Here is an 18,957-nt window from a genome sequence, read left to right on the forward strand (position 1 = left end):
AGAGGGTCCCCAAAAATCAACCCCGTCCCTCCGAGCCAGAAGGCCACAGCAAGGGTCAGGGATCTTCGGTGCTCCCCCAAGCCGAAGCCTGGTTGAGCCTTGTCGTTGCTCCCAGCGTCCACCCAGGCATCTTACCCAAGTGGAGTAGAGAGCTACTAGTTGTTGGTTTCGCAGCCGAAACTGCCCGGACCGTCAACCGGTGTTGGTTTCTCAGCCCAAGGCTAACCGGACCTCCAACCGGGTGTTGGTTTCTCAGCCGAAGCTGACCCGGACCTCCAACCGGGTGTTGGTTTCTCAGCCGAAGCTGACCCAGACCTCCAACCGGGTGTTGGTTTCTCAGCCGAAGCTGACCCGGACCTCCAACCGGGTGTTGGTTTCTCAGCCCAAAGCTGAACGGACCTCCGACCATGATTATAAAAATTTCCCTTCCTAGCCAGAAGGCCGGGATAGAGCAATATGCTCAGAAAGTATGAAAGGGCAAGGTACGGTGTGCTACAGAGCCCAAGGCTCGCCGGGGTCCCAAGCCAGCAAGCTCAGACTCACTCCAGGGTCGTCAGTCCTGGGGCACATTGCACCATAGCCCCCACACTTACTCAGTCTAATAGCCTCGATCCTGGTAGGGCCATGTTTTCCTCTAGATGAATATACTATACATTAAGAGTACTAGCAAGCGCAACCTTCCAGTGTGCATTGCATCTGCCGAGCCTCACAGATACTACACTTGATCTTAGCCAAAAGGCCGAGAAGCGATAACCAGAATTGGTTTGGGCCTCGAGTGGCACCCTGGCCTATGCCGGACACATCTTAGGGAGAGAGAGCGAGAGGGAGACAAACCCACGCCTACACAAGACATTTTGTCACCCAAGCCAACCCTTGAAAAGGCTGCTTTGCAGAGCCAAAACAAGAAGAATGGTGCGTTTTGCAGCCGCCGCCCACTGCAATGAATCTGAATAACTCCTCCTTTAGGGCGCAAGCAACTCCCCTCCCCCTTGCAGTCTTTCCAATTCACGATACAAAAAGACGGACAGGACAGGTTGCCTGACTTTCCGTCACTGCCACCCTTTGCCATCCTTACCCGTAGAAAGCCCTTTCATCATCCCCAAACCCTAATCTTTTCCCTTTCCTTCCCAGCCCCCAAACCCTGCCCTCTGTACCTTTCTCACCACCCGCTTCCCTTCTCCTGTCATCCCCCTACCACCCGGGAAAAAAAGAGATTGCCCCCTCCTTCCACTAGCCCACCCTCCCACCCAAAGAACAACTTCTTCTGCGCAGCTTGTTTTCTAGGCAGCAGCGCTATTGTGATGTCATCGGGGGGCATTGTGACAAGCCGCCAGTGTTCCGTCTCTTCATGTTGTGCACAGTTCAAACGGAAAATACATCAACAGGCAGACTACAGAAAAGCTTACTATCAAAGGTTAGAGGGGGGCTTTCTCAGAGGGCTTTTTACAGTTTTTCTATTCCCAATTAGCCGTTTAAGTGTACTTATTGAAAGTAGTAATTCTTTCATAGGCCGCCCTTTCTTAGTATTTGACGTTCCTTATATTGCGGTATGAGGCTTCGCAGTAGGTTGCAAACATTCATCACCCATGACTGTCCCCAATTGAGCTCAGAAGCTCAATGTCTATCATGACCTCTCTTTTAGAATGTCCAAGAGCAAGCAAACTATTCCTCCAGGAGAGGGCGCCAACAGACTACTAAAGAGATCATCATTACTCAAAGAAAACCCCAAAAACCAATGCATGATAGGAATAAACAGGTAACTTTCTTTGGAGTGGAAGCGGAGAGATCGCACCAGATGCCAATTCTAGATGTTATCACACCTGTGGTCACTGCAGCAGCAGGTGAATCCACTTTGTCCAAAAGGGATCTATTCCATTCAATTGCAAATGATCTAGATAAGACAGAGAACTGCAGCACGGGGACATAGCCGAGTTGGTCAGGTTGAGTGGTGATGAGTTTGCTATTTGGATGAATAAAGAAAGTCAAAAGTGTGAAAGATAAAAAACAAAAGGAGGAAGTGTGAAAAGTGAATGGGCCAAATTGAGGTGCATATGAAGACGTATGCTTTCTTCCAATTCATTAAATCGGGCTAATATGAATCAGGTGAATTGAGTTCTGCTTTTGGAAACTGGGTTAAGAAGGGGTGCACCGTTCCTGGAGGTACTGCAATACCAGGTCAATGCGTGGAGTGGACAGAGCAAGCTCTTTTTCCATCTCCCTGTTCTAAAAATCCATTTAATATATGGTCCCCAGATAGGGGACGTATCAGATATTAAACTGATAAGAACAGATACTACACTTGATCTTAGCCAAAAGGCCGAGAAGCGATAACCAGAATTGGTTTGGGCCTCGAGTGGCACCCTGGCCTATGCCGGACACATCTTAGGGAGAGAGAGCGAGAGGGAGACAAACCCACGCCTACACAAGACATTTTGTCACCCAAGCCAACCCTTGAAAAGGCTGCTTTGCAGAGCCAAAACAAGAAGAATGGTGCGTTTTGCAGCCGCCGCCCACTGCAATGAATCTGAATAACTCCTCCTTTAGGGCGCAAGCAACTCCCCTCCCCCTTGCAGTCTTTCCAATTCACGATACAAAAAGACGGACAGGACAGGTTGCCTGACTTTCCGTCACTGCCACCCTTTGCCATCCTTACCCGTAGAAAGCCCTTTCATCATCCCCAAACCCTAATCTTTTCCCTTTCCTTCCCAGCCCCCAAACCCTGCCCTCTGTACCTTTCTCACCACCCGCTTCCCTTCTCCTGTCATCCCCCTACCACCCGGGAAAAAAAGAGATTGCCCCCTCCTTCCACTAGCCCACCCTCCCACCCAAAGAACAACTTCTTCTGCGCAGCTTGTTTTCTAGGCAGCAGCGCTATTGTGATGTCATCGGGGGGCATTGTGACAAGCCGCCAGTGTTCCGTCTCTTCATGTTGTGCACAGTTCAAACGGAAAATACATCAACAGGCAGACTACAGAAAAGCTTACTATCAAAGGTTAGAGGGGGGCTTTCTCAGAGGGCTTTTTACAGTTTTTCTATTCCCAATTAGCCGTTTAAGTGTACTTATTGAAAGTAGTAATTCTTTCATAGGCCGCCCTTTCTTAGTATTTGACGTTCCTTATATTGCGGTATGAGGCTTCGCAGTAGGTTGCAAACATTCATCACCCATGACTGTCCCCAATTGAGCTCAGAAGCTCAATGTCTATCATGACCTCTCTTTTAGAATGTCCAAGAGCAAGCAAACTATTCCTCCAGGAGAGGGCGCCAACAGACTACTAAAGAGATCATCATTACTCAAAGAAAACCCCAAAAACCAATGCATGATAGGAATAAACAGGTAACTTTCTTTGGAGTGGAAGCGGAGAGATCGCACCAGATGCCAATTCTAGATGTTATCACACCTGTGGTCACTGCAGCAGCAGGTGAATCCACTTTGTCCAAAAGGGATCTATTCCATTCAATTGCAAATGATCTAGATAAGACAGAGAACTGCAGCACGGGGACATAGCCGAGTTGGTCAGGTTGAGTGGTGATGAGTTTGCTATTTGGATGAATAAAGAAAGTCAAAAGTGTGAAAGATAAAAAACAAAAGGAGGAAGTGTGAAAAGTGAATGGGCCAAATTGAGGTGCATATGAAGACGTATGCTTTCTTCCAATTCATTAAATCGGGCTAATATGAATCAGGTGAATTGAGTTCTGCTTTTGGAAACTGGGTTAAGAAGGGGTGCACCGTTCCTGGAGGTACTGCAATACCAGGTCAATGCGTGGAGTGGACAGAGCAAGCTCTTTTTCCATCTCCCTGTTCTAAAAATCCATTTAATATATGGTCCCCAGATAGGGGACGTATCAGATATTAAACTGATAAGAACAGATACTACACTTGATCTTAGCCAAAAGGCCGAGAAGCGATAACCAGAATTGGTTTGGGCCTCGAGTGGCACCCTGGCCTATGCCGGACACATCTTAGGGAGAGAGAGCGAGAGGGAGACAAACCCACGCCTACACAAGACATTTTGTCACCCAAGCCAACCCTTGAAAAGGCTGCTTTGCAGAGCCAAAACAAGAAGAATGGTGCGTTTTGCAGCCGCCGCCCACTGCAATGAATCTGAATAACTCCTCCTTTAGGGCGCAAGCAACTCCCCTCCCCCTTGCAGTCTTTCCAATTCACGATACAAAAAGACGGACAGGACAGGTTGCCTGACTTTCCGTCACTGCCACCCTTTGCCATCCTTACCCGTAGAAAGCCCTTTCATCATCCCCAAACCCTAATCTTTTCCCTTTCCTTCCCAGCCCCCAAACCCTGCCCTCTGTACCTTTCTCACCACCCGCTTCCCTTCTCCTGTCATCCCCCTACCACCCGGGAAAAAAAGAGATTGCCCCCTCCTTCCACTAGCCCACCCTCCCACCCAAAGAACAACTTCTTCTGCGCAGCTTGTTTTCTAGGCAGCAGCGCTATTGTGATGTCATCGGGGGGCATTGTGACAAGCCGCCAGTGTTCCGTCTCTTCATGTTGTGCACAGTTCAAACGGAAAATACATCAACAGGCAGACTACAGAAAAGCTTACTATCAAAGGTTAGAGGGGGGCTTTCTCAGAGGGCTTTTTACAGTTTTTCTATTCCCAATTAGCCGTTTAAGTGTACTTATTGAAAGTAGTAATTCTTTCATAGGCCGCCCTTTCTTAGTATTTGACGTTCCTTATATTGCGGTATGAGGCTTCGCAGTAGGTTGCAAACATTCATCACCCATGACTGTCCCCAATTGAGCTCAGAAGCTCAATGTCTATCATGACCTCTCTTTTAGAATGTCCAAGAGCAAGCAAACTATTCCTCCAGGAGAGGGCGCCAACAGACTACTAAAGAGATCATCATTACTCAAAGAAAACCCCAAAAACCAATGCATGATAGGAATAAACAGGTAACTTTCTTTGGAGTGGAAGCGGAGAGATCGCACCAGATGCCAATTCTAGATGTTATCACACCTGTGGTCACTGCAGCAGCAGGTGAATCCACTTTGTCCAAAAGGGATCTATTCCATTCAATTGCAAATGATCTAGATAAGACAGAGAACTGCAGCACGGGGACATAGCCGAGTTGGTCAGGTTGAGTGGTGATGAGTTTGCTATTTGGATGAATAAAGAAAGTCAAAAGTGTGAAAGATAAAAAACAAAAGGAGGAAGTGTGAAAAGTGAATGGGCCAAATTGAGGTGCATATGAAGACGTATGCTTTCTTCCAATTCATTAAATCGGGCTAATATGAATCAGGTGAATTGAGTTCTGCTTTTGGAAACTGGGTTAAGAAGGGGTGCACCGTTCCTGGAGGTACTGCAATACCAGGTCAATGCGTGGAGTGGACAGAGCAAGCTCTTTTTCCATCTCCCTGTTCTAAAAATCCATTTAATATATGGTCCCCAGATAGGGGACGTATCAGATATTAAACTGATAAGAACAGATACTACACTTGATCTTAGCCAAAAGGCCGAGAAGCGATAACCAGAATTGGTTTGGGCCTCGAGTGGCACCCTGGCCTATGCCGGACACATCTTAGGGAGAGAGAGCGAGAGGGAGACAAACCCACGCCTACACAAGACATTTTGTCACCCAAGCCAACCCTTGAAAAGGCTGCTTTGCAGAGCCAAAACAAGAAGAATGGTGCGTTTTGCAGCCGCCGCCCACTGCAATGAATCTGAATAACTCCTCCTTTAGGGCGCAAGCAACTCCCCTCCCCCTTGCAGTCTTTCCAATTCACGATACAAAAAGACGGACAGGACAGGTTGCCTGACTTTCCGTCACTGCCACCCTTTGCCATCCTTACCCGTAGAAAGCCCTTTCATCATCCCCAAACCCTAATCTTTTCCCTTTCCTTCCCAGCCCCCAAACCCTGCCCTCTGTACCTTTCTCACCACCCGCTTCCCTTCTCCTGTCATCCCCCTACCACCCGGGAAAAAAAGAGATTGCCCCCTCCTTCCACTAGCCCACCCTCCCACCCAAAGAACAACTTCTTCTGCGCAGCTTGTTTTCTAGGCAGCAGCGCTATTGTGATGTCATCGGGGGGCATTGTGACAAGCCGCCAGTGTTCCGTCTCTTCATGTTGTGCACAGTTCAAACGGAAAATACATCAACAGGCAGACTACAGAAAAGCTTACTATCAAAGGTTAGAGGGGGGCTTTCTCAGAGGGCTTTTTACAGTTTTTCTATTCCCAATTAGCCGTTTAAGTGTACTTATTGAAAGTAGTAATTCTTTCATAGGCCGCCCTTTCTTAGTATTTGACGTTCCTTATATTGCGGTATGAGGCTTCGCAGTAGGTTGCAAACATTCATCACCCATGACTGTCCCCAATTGAGCTCAGAAGCTCAATGTCTATCATGACCTCTCTTTTAGAATGTCCAAGAGCAAGCAAACTATTCCTCCAGGAGAGGGCGCCAACAGACTACTAAAGAGATCATCATTACTCAAAGAAAACCCCAAAAACCAATGCATGATAGGAATAAACAGGTAACTTTCTTTGGAGTGGAAGCGGAGAGATCGCACCAGATGCCAATTCTAGATGTTATCACACCTGTGGTCACTGCAGCAGCAGGTGAATCCACTTTGTCCAAAAGGGATCTATTCCATTCAATTGCAAATGATCTAGATAAGACAGAGAACTGCAGCACGGGGACATAGCCGAGTTGGTCAGGTTGAGTGGTGATGAGTTTGCTATTTGGATGAATAAAGAAAGTCAAAAGTGTGAAAGATAAAAAACAAAAGGAGGAAGTGTGAAAAGTGAATGGGCCAAATTGAGGTGCATATGAAGACGTATGCTTTCTTCCAATTCATTAAATCGGGCTAATATGAATCAGGTGAATTGAGTTCTGCTTTTGGAAACTGGGTTAAGAAGGGGTGCACCGTTCCTGGAGGTACTGCAATACCAGGTCAATGCGTGGAGTGGACAGAGCAAGCTCTTTTTCCATCTCCCTGTTCTAAAAATCCATTTAATATATGGTCCCCAGATAGGGGACGTATCAGATATTAAACTGATAAGAACAGATACTACACTTGATCTTAGCCAAAAGGCCGAGAAGCGATAACCAGAATTGGTTTGGGCCTCGAGTGGCACCCTGGCCTATGCCGGACACATCTTAGGGAGAGAGAGCGAGAGGGAGACAAACCCACGCCTACACAAGACATTTTGTCACCCAAGCCAACCCTTGAAAAGGCTGCTTTGCAGAGCCAAAACAAGAAGAATGGTGCGTTTTGCAGCCGCCGCCCACTGCAATGAATCTGAATAACTCCTCCTTTAGGGCGCAAGCAACTCCCCTCCCCCTTGCAGTCTTTCCAATTCACGATACAAAAAGACGGACAGGACAGGTTGCCTGACTTTCCGTCACTGCCACCCTTTGCCATCCTTACCCGTAGAAAGCCCTTTCATCATCCCCAAACCCTAATCTTTTCCCTTTCCTTCCCAGCCCCCAAACCCTGCCCTCTGTACCTTTCTCACCACCCGCTTCCCTTCTCCTGTCATCCCCCTACCACCCGGGAAAAAAAGAGATTGCCCCCTCCTTCCACTAGCCCACCCTCCCACCCAAAGAACAACTTCTTCTGCGCAGCTTGTTTTCTAGGCAGCAGCGCTATTGTGATGTCATCGGGGGGCATTGTGACAAGCCGCCAGTGTTCCGTCTCTTCATGTTGTGCACAGTTCAAACGGAAAATACATCAACAGGCAGACTACAGAAAAGCTTACTATCAAAGGTTAGAGGGGGGCTTTCTCAGAGGGCTTTTTACAGTTTTTCTATTCCCAATTAGCCGTTTAAGTGTACTTATTGAAAGTAGTAATTCTTTCATAGGCCGCCCTTTCTTAGTATTTGACGTTCCTTATATTGCGGTATGAGGCTTCGCAGTAGGTTGCAAACATTCATCACCCATGACTGTCCCCAATTGAGCTCAGAAGCTCAATGTCTATCATGACCTCTCTTTTAGAATGTCCAAGAGCAAGCAAACTATTCCTCCAGGAGAGGGCGCCAACAGACTACTAAAGAGATCATCATTACTCAAAGAAAACCCCAAAAACCAATGCATGATAGGAATAAACAGGTAACTTTCTTTGGAGTGGAAGCGGAGAGATCGCACCAGATGCCAATTCTAGATGTTATCACACCTGTGGTCACTGCAGCAGCAGGTGAATCCACTTTGTCCAAAAGGGATCTATTCCATTCAATTGCAAATGATCTAGATAAGACAGAGAACTGCAGCACGGGGACATAGCCGAGTTGGTCAGGTTGAGTGGTGATGAGTTTGCTATTTGGATGAATAAAGAAAGTCAAAAGTGTGAAAGATAAAAAACAAAAGGAGGAAGTGTGAAAAGTGAATGGGCCAAATTGAGGTGCATATGAAGACGTATGCTTTCTTCCAATTCATTAAATCGGGCTAATATGAATCAGGTGAATTGAGTTCTGCTTTTGGAAACTGGGTTAAGAAGGGGTGCACCGTTCCTGGAGGTACTGCAATACCAGGTCAATGCGTGGAGTGGACAGAGCAAGCTCTTTTTCCATCTCCCTGTTCTAAAAATCCATTTAATATATGGTCCCCAGATAGGGGACGTATCAGATATTAAACTGATAAGAACAGATACTACACTTGATCTTAGCCAAAAGGCCGAGAAGCGATAACCAGAATTGGTTTGGGCCTCGAGTGGCACCCTGGCCTATGCCGGACACATCTTAGGGAGAGAGAGCGAGAGGGAGACAAACCCACGCCTACACAAGACATTTTGTCACCCAAGCCAACCCTTGAAAAGGCTGCTTTGCAGAGCCAAAACAAGAAGAATGGTGCGTTTTGCAGCCGCCGCCCACTGCAATGAATCTGAATAACTCCTCCTTTAGGGCGCAAGCAACTCCCCTCCCCCTTGCAGTCTTTCCAATTCACGATACAAAAAGACGGACAGGACAGGTTGCCTGACTTTCCGTCACTGCCACCCTTTGCCATCCTTACCCGTAGAAAGCCCTTTCATCATCCCCAAACCCTAATCTTTTCCCTTTCCTTCCCAGCCCCCAAACCCTGCCCTCTGTACCTTTCTCACCACCCGCTTCCCTTCTCCTGTCATCCCCCTACCACCCGGGAAAAAAAGAGATTGCCCCCTCCTTCCACTAGCCCACCCTCCCACCCAAAGAACAACTTCTTCTGCGCAGCTTGTTTTCTAGGCAGCAGCGCTATTGTGATGTCATCGGGGGGCATTGTGACAAGCCGCCAGTGTTCCGTCTCTTCATGTTGTGCACAGTTCAAACGGAAAATACATCAACAGGCAGACTACAGAAAAGCTTACTATCAAAGGTTAGAGGGGGGCTTTCTCAGAGGGCTTTTTACAGTTTTTCTATTCCCAATTAGCCGTTTAAGTGTACTTATTGAAAGTAGTAATTCTTTCATAGGCCGCCCTTTCTTAGTATTTGACGTTCCTTATATTGCGGTATGAGGCTTCGCAGTAGGTTGCAAACATTCATCACCCATGACTGTCCCCAATTGAGCTCAGAAGCTCAATGTCTATCATGACCTCTCTTTTAGAATGTCCAAGAGCAAGCAAACTATTCCTCCAGGAGAGGGCGCCAACAGACTACTAAAGAGATCATCATTACTCAAAGAAAACCCCAAAAACCAATGCATGATAGGAATAAACAGGTAACTTTCTTTGGAGTGGAAGCGGAGAGATCGCACCAGATGCCAATTCTAGATGTTATCACACCTGTGGTCACTGCAGCAGCAGGTGAATCCACTTTGTCCAAAAGGGATCTATTCCATTCAATTGCAAATGATCTAGATAAGACAGAGAACTGCAGCACGGGGACATAGCCGAGTTGGTCAGGTTGAGTGGTGATGAGTTTGCTATTTGGATGAATAAAGAAAGTCAAAAGTGTGAAAGATAAAAAACAAAAGGAGGAAGTGTGAAAAGTGAATGGGCCAAATTGAGGTGCATATGAAGACGTATGCTTTCTTCCAATTCATTAAATCGGGCTAATATGAATCAGGTGAATTGAGTTCTGCTTTTGGAAACTGGGTTAAGAAGGGGTGCACCGTTCCTGGAGGTACTGCAATACCAGGTCAATGCGTGGAGTGGACAGAGCAAGCTCTTTTTCCATCTCCCTGTTCTAAAAATCCATTTAATATATGGTCCCCAGATAAGGGACGTATCAGATATTAAACTGATAAGAACAGATTTTTGATTTAATGAAGCTTTCCAAAGCACCGCAAAAATGCATGACCGAAGTCACACCAAAAACAGTGCAAAGGCTAGGATTCGTGTGGACCCCTCCGTGAGAAGAGGATCCCCAAAAATCAACCCGTTCCTCCGAGCCAGAAGGCCACAGCGAGGGTCAGGGATCTTCGGTGCTCCCCCAAGCCGAAGCCTGGTTGAGCCTTGTTGTTGCTCCCAGCGTCCACCGAGGCATCTTACCCAAGTGGAGTAGGGAGCTACTAGTCGTTGGTTTCGCAGCCGAGACTGCCCGGACCGTCAACCGGTGTTGGTTTCTCAGCCCAAGGCTGACCGGACCTCCAACCGGGTGTTGGTTTCTCAGCCCAAGGCTAACCGGACCTCCAACCGGTGTTGGTTTCTCAGCCAAAGCTGACCCGGACCTCCAACCGGGTGTTGGTTTCTCAGCCCAAAGCTGACCGGACCTCCGACCGGGATTATAAAAATTTCCCTTCTTAGCCAGAAGGCCGGGATAGGGCAATATGCTTGGAAAGTATGAATAGGCAAGGCGCGGCGTGCGACAGAGTCTGAGGCTTACCAGGGTCCCAACCTAGCAAGTTCAGACTCCCTCCAGGGTGTCCATTCCTGGGGCACATTGCACCATAACCCCCACACTTACTCAGTCTAATAGCCTCGATCCTGATAGGGCCATGGTTTTCTCTAGATGGATATACTATCCTCCCAAAGTACTAACAAGCGCAACCTTCCAGTGTGCATTGCATCATTGTACTAAGGTGGCCGGAGCCTTAAACCACCTTTTCGAACGATACTACACTTGATCTTAGCCAAAAGGCCGTGATAAGAACAGATACTACACTTGATCTTAGCCAAAAGGCCGAGAAGCGATAACCAGAATTGGTTTGGGCCTCGAGTGGCACCCTGGCCTATGCCGGACACATCTTAGGGAGAGAGAGCGAGAGGGAGACAAACCCACGCCTACACAAGACATTTTGTCACCCAAGCCAACCCTTGAAAAGGCTGCTTTGCAGAGCCAAAACAAGAAGAATGGTGCGTTTTGCAGCCGCCGCCCACTGCAATGAATCTGAATAACTCCTCCTTTAGGGCGCAAGCAACTCCCCTCCCCCTTGCAGTCTTTCCAATTCACGATACAAAAAGACGGACAGGACAGGTTGCCTGACTTTCCGTCACTGCCACCCTTTGCCATCCTTACCCGTAGAAAGCCCTTTCATCATCCCCAAACCCTAATCTTTTCCCTTTCCTTCCCAGCCCCCAAACCCTGCCCTCTGTACCTTTCTCACCACCCGCTTCCCTTCTCCTGTCATCCCCCTACCACCCGGGAAAAAAAGAGATTGCCCCCTCCTTCCACTAGCCCACCCTCCCACCCAAAGAACAACTTCTTCTGCGCAGCTTGTTTTCTAGGCAGCAGCGCTATTGTGATGTCATCGGGGGGCATTGTGACAAGCCGCCAGTGTTCCGTCTCTTCATGTTGTGCACAGTTCAAACGGAAAATACATCAACAGGCAGACTACAGAAAAGCTTACTATCAAAGGTTAGAGGGGGGCTTTCTCAGAGGGCTTTTTACAGTTTTTCTATTCCCAATTAGCCGTTTAAGTGTACTTATTGAAAGTAGTAATTCTTTCATAGGCCGCCCTTTCTTAGTATTTGACGTTCCTTATATTGCGGTATGAGGCTTCGCAGTAGGTTGCAAACATTCATCACCCATGACTGTCCCCAATTGAGCTCAGAAGCTCAATGTCTATCATGACCTCTCTTTTAGAATGTCCAAGAGCAAGCAAACTATTCCTCCAGGAGAGGGCGCCAACAGACTACTAAAGAGATCATCATTACTCAAAGAAAACCCCAAAAACCAATGCATGATAGGAATAAACAGGTAACTTTCTTTGGAGTGGAAGCGGAGAGATCGCACCAGATGCCAATTCTAGATGTTATCACACCTGTGGTCACTGCAGCAGCAGGTGAATCCACTTTGTCCAAAAGGGATCTATTCCATTCAATTGCAAATGATCTAGATAAGACAGAGAACTGCAGCACGGGGACATAGCCGAGTTGGTCAGGTTGAGTGGTGATGAGTTTGCTATTTGGATGAATAAAGAAAGTCAAAAGTGTGAAAGATAAAAAACAAAAGGAGGAAGTGTGAAAAGTGAATGGGCCAAATTGAGGTGCATATGAAGACGTATGCTTTCTTCCAATTCATTAAATCGGGCTAATATGAATCAGGTGAATTGAGTTCTGCTTTTGGAAACTGGGTTAAGAAGGGGTGCACCGTTCCTGGAGGTACTGCAATACCAGGTCAATGCGTGGAGTGGACAGAGCAAGCTCTTTTTCCATCTCCCTGTTCTAAAAATCCATTTAATATATGGTCCCCAGATAGGGGACGTATCAGATATTAAACTGATAAGAACAGATACTACACTTGATCTTAGCCAAAAGGCCGAGAAGCGATAACCAGAATTGGTTTGGGCCTCGAGTGGCACCCTGGCCTATGCCGGACACATCTTAGGGAGAGAGAGCGAGAGGGAGACAAACCCACGCCTACACAAGACATTTTGTCACCCAAGCCAACCCTTGAAAAGGCTGCTTTGCAGAGCCAAAACAAGAAGAATGGTGCGTTTTGCAGCCGCCGCCCACTGCAATGAATCTGAATAACTCCTCCTTTAGGGCGCAAGCAACTCCCCTCCCCCTTGCAGTCTTTCCAATTCACGATACAAAAAGACGGACAGGACAGGTTGCCTGACTTTCCGTCACTGCCACCCTTTGCCATCCTTACCCGTAGAAAGCCCTTTCATCATCCCCAAACCCTAATCTTTTCCCTTTCCTTCCCAGCCCCCAAACCCTGCCCTCTGTACCTTTCTCACCACCCGCTTCCCTTCTCCTGTCATCCCCCTACCACCCGGGAAAAAAAGAGATTGCCCCCTCCTTCCACTAGCCCACCCTCCCACCCAAAGAACAACTTCTTCTGCGCAGCTTGTTTTCTAGGCAGCAGCGCTATTGTGATGTCATCGGGGGGCATTGTGACAAGCCGCCAGTGTTCCGTCTCTTCATGTTGTGCACAGTTCAAACGGAAAATACATCAACAGGCAGACTACAGAAAAGCTTACTATCAAAGGTTAGAGGGGGGCTTTCTCAGAGGGCTTTTTACAGTTTTTCTATTCCCAATTAGCCGTTTAAGTGTACTTATTGAAAGTAGTAATTCTTTCATAGGCCGCCCTTTCTTAGTATTTGACGTTCCTTATATTGCGGTATGAGGCTTCGCAGTAGGTTGCAAACATTCATCACCCATGACTGTCCCCAATTGAGCTCAGAAGCTCAATGTCTATCATGACCTCTCTTTTAGAATGTCCAAGAGCAAGCAAACTATTCCTCCAGGAGAGGGCGCCAACAGACTACTAAAGAGATCATCATTACTCAAAGAAAACCCCAAAAACCAATGCATGATAGGAATAAACAGGTAACTTTCTTTGGAGTGGAAGCGGAGAGATCGCACCAGATGCCAATTCTAGATGTTATCACACCTGTGGTCACTGCAGCAGCAGGTGAATCCACTTTGTCCAAAAGGGATCTATTCCATTCAATTGCAAATGATCTAGATAAGACAGAGAACTGCAGCACGGGGACATAGCCGAGTTGGTCAGGTTGAGTGGTGATGAGTTTGCTATTTGGATGAATAAAGAAAGTCAAAAGTGTGAAAGATAAAAAACAAAAGGAGGAAGTGTGAAAAGTGAATGGGCCAAATTGAGGTGCATATGAAGACGTATGCTTTCTTCCAATTCATTAAATCGGGCTAATATGAATCAGGTGAATTGAGTTCTGCTTTTGGAAACTGGGTTAAGAAGGGGTGCACCGTTCCTGGAGGTACTGCAATACCAGGTCAATGCGTGGAGTGGACAGAGCAAGCTCTTTTTCCATCTCCCTGTTCTAAAAATCCATTTAATATATGGTCCCCAGATAGGGGACGTATCAGATATTAAACTGATAAGAACAGATACTACACTTGATCTTAGCCAAAAGGCCGAGAAGCGATAACCAGAATTGGTTTGGGCCTCGAGTGGCACCCTGGCCTATGCCGGACACATCTTAGGGAGAGAGAGCGAGAGGGAGACAAACCCACGCCTACACAAGACATTTTGTCACCCAAGCCAACCCTTGAAAAGGCTGCTTTGCAGAGCCAAAACAAGAAGAATGGTGCGTTTTGCAGCCGCCGCCCACTGCAATGAATCTGAATAACTCCTCCTTTAGGGCGCAAGCAACTCCCCTCCCCCTTGCAGTCTTTCCAATTCACGATACAAAAAGACGGACAGGACAGGTTGCCTGACTTTCCGTCACTGCCACCCTTTGCCATCCTTACCCGTAGAAAGCCCTTTCATCATCCCCAAACCCTAATCTTTTCCCTTTCCTTCCCAGCCCCCAAACCCTGCCCTCTGTACCTTTCTCACCACCCGCTTCCCTTCTCCTGTCATCCCCCTACCACCCGGGAAAAAAAGAGATTGCCCCCTCCTTCCACTAGCCCACCCTCCCACCCAAAGAACAACTTCTTCTGCGCAGCTTGTTTTCTAGGCAGCAGCGCTATTGTGATGTCATCGGGGGGCATTGTGACAAGCCGCCAGTGTTCCGTCTCTTCATGTTGTGCACAGTTCAAACGGAAAATACATCAACAGGCAGACTACAGAAAAGCTTACTATCAAAGGTTAGAGGGGGGCTTTCTCAGAGGGCTTTTTACAGTTTTTCTATTCCCAATTAGCCGTTTAAGTGTACTTATTGAAAGTAGTAATTCTTTCATAGGCCGCCCTTTCTTAGTATTTGACGTTCCTTATATTGCGGTATGAGGCTTCGCAGTAGGTTGCAAACATTCATCACCCATGACTGTCCCCAATTGAGCTCAGAAGCTCAATGTCTATCATGACCTCTCTTTTAGAATGTCCAAGAGCAAGCAAACTATTCCTCCAGGAGAGGGCGCCAACAGACTACTAAAGAGATCATCATTACTCAAAGAAAACCCCAAAAACCAATGCATGATAGGAATAAACAGGTAACTTTCTTTGGAGTGGAAGCGGAGAGATCGCACCAGATGCCAATTCTAGATGTTATCACACCTGTGGTCACTGCAGCAGCAGGTGAATCCACTTTGTCCAAAAGGGATCTATTCCATTCAATTGCAAATGATCTAGATAAGACAGAGAACTGCAGCACGGGGACATAGCCGAGTTGGTCAGGTTGAGTGGTGATGAGTTTGCTATTTGGATGAATAAAGAAAGTCAAAAGTGTGAAAGATAAAAAACAAAAGGAGGAAGTGTGAAAAGTGAATGGGCCAAATTGAGGTGCATATGAAGACGTATGCTTTCTTCCAATTCATTAAATCGGGCTAATATGAATCAGGTGAATTGAGTTCTGCTTTTGGAAACTGGGTTAAGAAGGGGTGCACCGTTCCTGGAGGTACTGCAATACCAGGTCAATGCGTGGAGTGGACAGAGCAAGCTCTTTTTCCATCTCCCTGTTCTAAAAATCCATTTAATATATGGTCCCCAGATAGGGGACGTATCAGATATTAAACTGATAAGAACAGATACTACACTTGATCTTAGCCAAAAGGCCGAGAAGCGATAACCAGAATTGGTTTGGGCCTCGAGTGGCACCCTGGCCTATGCCGGACACATCTTAGGGAGAGAGAGCGAGAGGGAGACAAACCCACGCCTACACAAGACATTTTGTCACCCAAGCCAACCCTTGAAAAGGCTGCTTTGCAGAGCCAAAACAAGAAGAATGGTGCGTTTTGCAGCCGCCGCCCACTGCAATGAATCTGAATAACTCCTCCTTTAGGGCGCAAGCAACTCCCCTCCCCCTTGCAGTCTTTCCAATTCACGATACAAAAAGACGGACAGGACAGGTTGCCTGACTTTCCGTCACTGCCACCCTTTGCCATCCTTACCCGTAGAAAGCCCTTTCATCATCCCCAAACCCTAATCTTTTCCCTTTCCTTCCCAGCCCCCAAACCCTGCCCTCTGTACCTTTCTCACCACCCGCTTCCCTTCTCCTGTCATCCCCCTACCACCCGGGAAAAAAAGAGATTGCCCCCTCCTTCCACTAGCCCACCCTCCCACCCAAAGAACAACTTCTTCTGCGCAGCTTGTTTTCTAGGCAGCAGCGCTATTGTGATGTCATCGGGGGGCATTGTGACAAGCCGCCAGTGTTCCGTCTCTTCATGTTGTGCACAGTTCAAACGGAAAATACATCAACAGGCAGACTACAGAAAAGCTTACTATCAAAGGTTAGAGGGGGGCTTTCTCAGAGGGCTTTTTACAGTTTTTCTATTCCCAATTAGCCGTTTAAGTGTACTTATTGAAAGTAGTAATTCTTTCATAGGCCGCCCTTTCTTAGTATTTGACGTTCCTTATATTGCGGTATGAGGCTTCGCAGTAGGTTGCAAACATTCATCACCCATGACTGTCCCCAATTGAGCTCAGAAGCTCAATGTCTATCATGACCTCTCTTTTAGAATGTCCAAGAGCAAGCAAACTATTCCTCCAGGAGAGGGCGCCAACAGACTACTAAAGAGATCATCATTACTCAAAGAAAACCCCAAAAACCAATGCATGATAGGAATAAACAGGTAACTTTCTTTGGAGTGGAAGCGGAGAGATCGCACCAGATGCCAATTCTAGATGTTATCACACCTGTGGTCACTGCAGCAGCAGGTGAATCCACTTTGTCCAAAAGGGATCTATTCCATTCAATTGCAAATGATCTAGATAAGACAGAGAACTGCAGCACGGGGACATAGCCGAGTTGGTCAGGTTGAGTGGTGATGAGTTTGCTATTTGGATGAATAAAGAAAGTCAAAAGTGTGAAAGATAAAAAACAAAAGGAGGAAGTGTGAAAAGTGAATGGGCCAAATTGAGGTGCATATGAAGACGTATGCTTTCTTCCAATTCATTAAATCGGGCTAATATGAATCAGGTGAATTGAGTTCTGCTTTTGGAAACTGGGTTAAGAAGGGGTGCACCGTTCCTGGAGGTACTGCAATACCAGGTCAATGCGTGGAGTGGACAGAGCAAGCTCTTTTTCCATCTCCCTGTTCTAAAAATCCATTTAATATATGGTCCCCAGATAGGGGACGTATCAGATATTAAACTGATAAGAACAGATACTACACTTGATCTTAGCCAAAAGGCCGAGAAGCGATAACCAGAATTGGTTTGGGCCTCGAGTGGCACCCTGGCCTATGCCGGACACATCTTAGGGAGAGAGAGCGAGAGGGAGACAAACCCACGCCTACACAAGACATTTTGTCACCCAAGCCAACCCTTGAAAAGGCTGCTTTGCAGAGCCAAAACAAGAAGAATGGTGCGTTTTGCAGCCGCCGCCCACTGCAATGAATCTGAATAACTCCTCCTTTAGGGCGCAAGCAACTCCCCTCCCCCTTGCAGTCTTTCCAATTCACGATACAAAAAGACGGACAGGACAGGTTGCCTGACTTTCCGTCACTGCCACCCTTTGCCATCCTTACCCGTAGAAAGCCCTTTCATCATCCCCAAACCCTAATCTTTTCCCTTTCCTTCCCAGCCCCCAAACCCTGCCCTCTGTACCTTTCTCACCACCCGCTTCCCTTCTCCTGTCATCCCCCTACCACCCGGGAAAAAAAGAGATTGCCCCCTCCTTCCACTAGCCCACCCTCCCACCCAAAGAACAACTTCTTCTGCGCAGCTTGTTTTCTAGGCAGCAGCGCTATTGTGATGTCATCGGGGGGCATTGTGACAAGCCGCCAGTGTTCCGTCTCTTCATGTTGTGCACAGTTCAAACGGAAAATACATCAACAGGCAGACTACAGAAAAGCTTACTATCAAAGGTTAGAGGGGGGCTTTCTCAGAGGGCTTTTTACAGTTTTTCTATTCCCAATTAGCCGTTTAAGTGTACTTATTGAAAGTAGTAATTCTTTCATAGGCCGCCCTTTCTTAGTATTTGACGTTCCTTATATTGCGGTATGAGGCTTCGCAGTAGGTTGCAAACATTCATCACCCATGACTGTCCCCAATTGAGCTCAGAAGCTCAATGTCTATCATGACCTCTCTTTTAGAATGTCCAAGAGCAAGCAAACTATTCCTCCAGGAGAGGGCGCCAACAGACTACTAAAGAGATCATCATTACTCAAAGAAAACCCCAAAAACCAATGCATGATAGGAATAAACAGGTAACTTTCTTTGGAGTGGAAGCGGAGAGATCGCACCAGATGCCAATTCTAGATGTTATCACACCTGTGGTCACTGCAGCAGCAGGTGAATCCACTTTGTCCAAAAGGGATCTATTCCATTCAATTGCAAATGATCTAGATAAGACAGAGAACTGCAGCACGGGGACATAGCCGAGTTGGTCAGGTTGAGTGGTGATGAGTTTGCTATTTGGATGAATAAAGAAAGTCAAAAGTGTGAAAGATAAAAAACAAAAGGAGGAAGTGTGAAAAGTGAATGGGCCAAATTGAGGTGCATATGAAGACGTATGCTTTCTTCCAATTCATTAAATCGGGCTAATATGAATCAGGTGAATTGAGTTCTGCTTTTGGAAACTGGGTTAAGAAGGGGTGCACCGTTCCTGGAGGTACTGCAATACCAGGTCAATGCGTGGAGTGGACAGAGCAAGCTCTTTTTCCATCTCCCTGTTCTAAAAATCCATTTAATATATGGTCCCCAGATAGGGGACGTATCAGATATTAAACTGATAAGAACAGATACTACACTTGATCTTAGCCAAAAGGCCGAGAAGCGATAACCAG

At 47.0% G+C, this 18,957-nt stretch overlaps 11 non-coding genes and 2 pseudogenes across 11 annotated transcripts; all 13 read right to left on the reverse strand.

Annotated features, from left to right (window-relative positions):
- Positions 1-624: 624 nt before the first annotated feature.
- Positions 625-751, reverse strand: LOC142285832 (U2 spliceosomal RNA; annotated as a pseudogene).
- A 1,387-nt stretch (positions 752-2,138) lies between these two features.
- LOC142285866 (U2 spliceosomal RNA) lies at positions 2,139-2,329 on the reverse strand. The gene has a single exon (XR_012747185.1). It is a non-coding gene; the product is annotated as a U2 spliceosomal RNA (small nuclear RNA).
- Positions 2,330-3,716: 1,387 nt separating this feature from the next.
- LOC142285867 (U2 spliceosomal RNA) lies at positions 3,717-3,907 on the reverse strand. The gene has a single exon (XR_012747186.1). It is a non-coding gene; the product is annotated as a U2 spliceosomal RNA (small nuclear RNA).
- A 1,387-nt stretch (positions 3,908-5,294) lies between these two features.
- On the reverse strand, positions 5,295-5,485 carry LOC142285868 (U2 spliceosomal RNA). The gene has a single exon (XR_012747187.1). It is a non-coding gene; the product is annotated as a U2 spliceosomal RNA (small nuclear RNA).
- A 1,387-nt stretch (positions 5,486-6,872) lies between these two features.
- Positions 6,873-7,063, reverse strand: LOC142285870 (U2 spliceosomal RNA). Its single transcript, XR_012747188.1, has one exon. It is a non-coding gene; the product is annotated as a U2 spliceosomal RNA (small nuclear RNA).
- Positions 7,064-8,450: 1,387 nt separating this feature from the next.
- LOC142285871 (U2 spliceosomal RNA) lies at positions 8,451-8,641 on the reverse strand. Its single transcript, XR_012747189.1, has one exon. It is a non-coding gene; the product is annotated as a U2 spliceosomal RNA (small nuclear RNA).
- A 1,387-nt stretch (positions 8,642-10,028) lies between these two features.
- On the reverse strand, positions 10,029-10,224 carry LOC142285826 (U2 spliceosomal RNA). The gene has a single exon (XR_012747154.1). It is a non-coding gene; the product is annotated as a U2 spliceosomal RNA (small nuclear RNA).
- A 674-nt stretch (positions 10,225-10,898) lies between these two features.
- LOC142285828 (U2 spliceosomal RNA) lies at positions 10,899-11,061 on the reverse strand (annotated as a pseudogene).
- A 1,387-nt stretch (positions 11,062-12,448) lies between these two features.
- On the reverse strand, positions 12,449-12,639 carry LOC142285872 (U2 spliceosomal RNA). The gene has a single exon (XR_012747190.1). It is a non-coding gene; the product is annotated as a U2 spliceosomal RNA (small nuclear RNA).
- A 1,387-nt stretch (positions 12,640-14,026) lies between these two features.
- On the reverse strand, positions 14,027-14,217 carry LOC142285873 (U2 spliceosomal RNA). The gene has a single exon (XR_012747191.1). It is a non-coding gene; the product is annotated as a U2 spliceosomal RNA (small nuclear RNA).
- Positions 14,218-15,604: 1,387 nt separating this feature from the next.
- Positions 15,605-15,795, reverse strand: LOC142285874 (U2 spliceosomal RNA). Its single transcript, XR_012747192.1, has one exon. It is a non-coding gene; the product is annotated as a U2 spliceosomal RNA (small nuclear RNA).
- A 1,387-nt stretch (positions 15,796-17,182) lies between these two features.
- LOC142285875 (U2 spliceosomal RNA) lies at positions 17,183-17,373 on the reverse strand. Its single transcript, XR_012747193.1, has one exon. It is a non-coding gene; the product is annotated as a U2 spliceosomal RNA (small nuclear RNA).
- A 1,387-nt stretch (positions 17,374-18,760) lies between these two features.
- On the reverse strand, positions 18,761-18,951 carry LOC142285876 (U2 spliceosomal RNA). Its single transcript, XR_012747194.1, has one exon. It is a non-coding gene; the product is annotated as a U2 spliceosomal RNA (small nuclear RNA).
- Positions 18,952-18,957: the final 6 nt, after the last annotated feature.

Source organism: Anomaloglossus baeobatrachus, unplaced genomic scaffold (genome assembly GCF_048569485.1).
Source record: "Anomaloglossus baeobatrachus isolate aAnoBae1 unplaced genomic scaffold, aAnoBae1.hap1 Scaffold_622, whole genome shotgun sequence".
Classification (NCBI taxonomy): Eukaryota; Metazoa; Chordata; class Amphibia; order Anura; family Aromobatidae; genus Anomaloglossus; species Anomaloglossus baeobatrachus.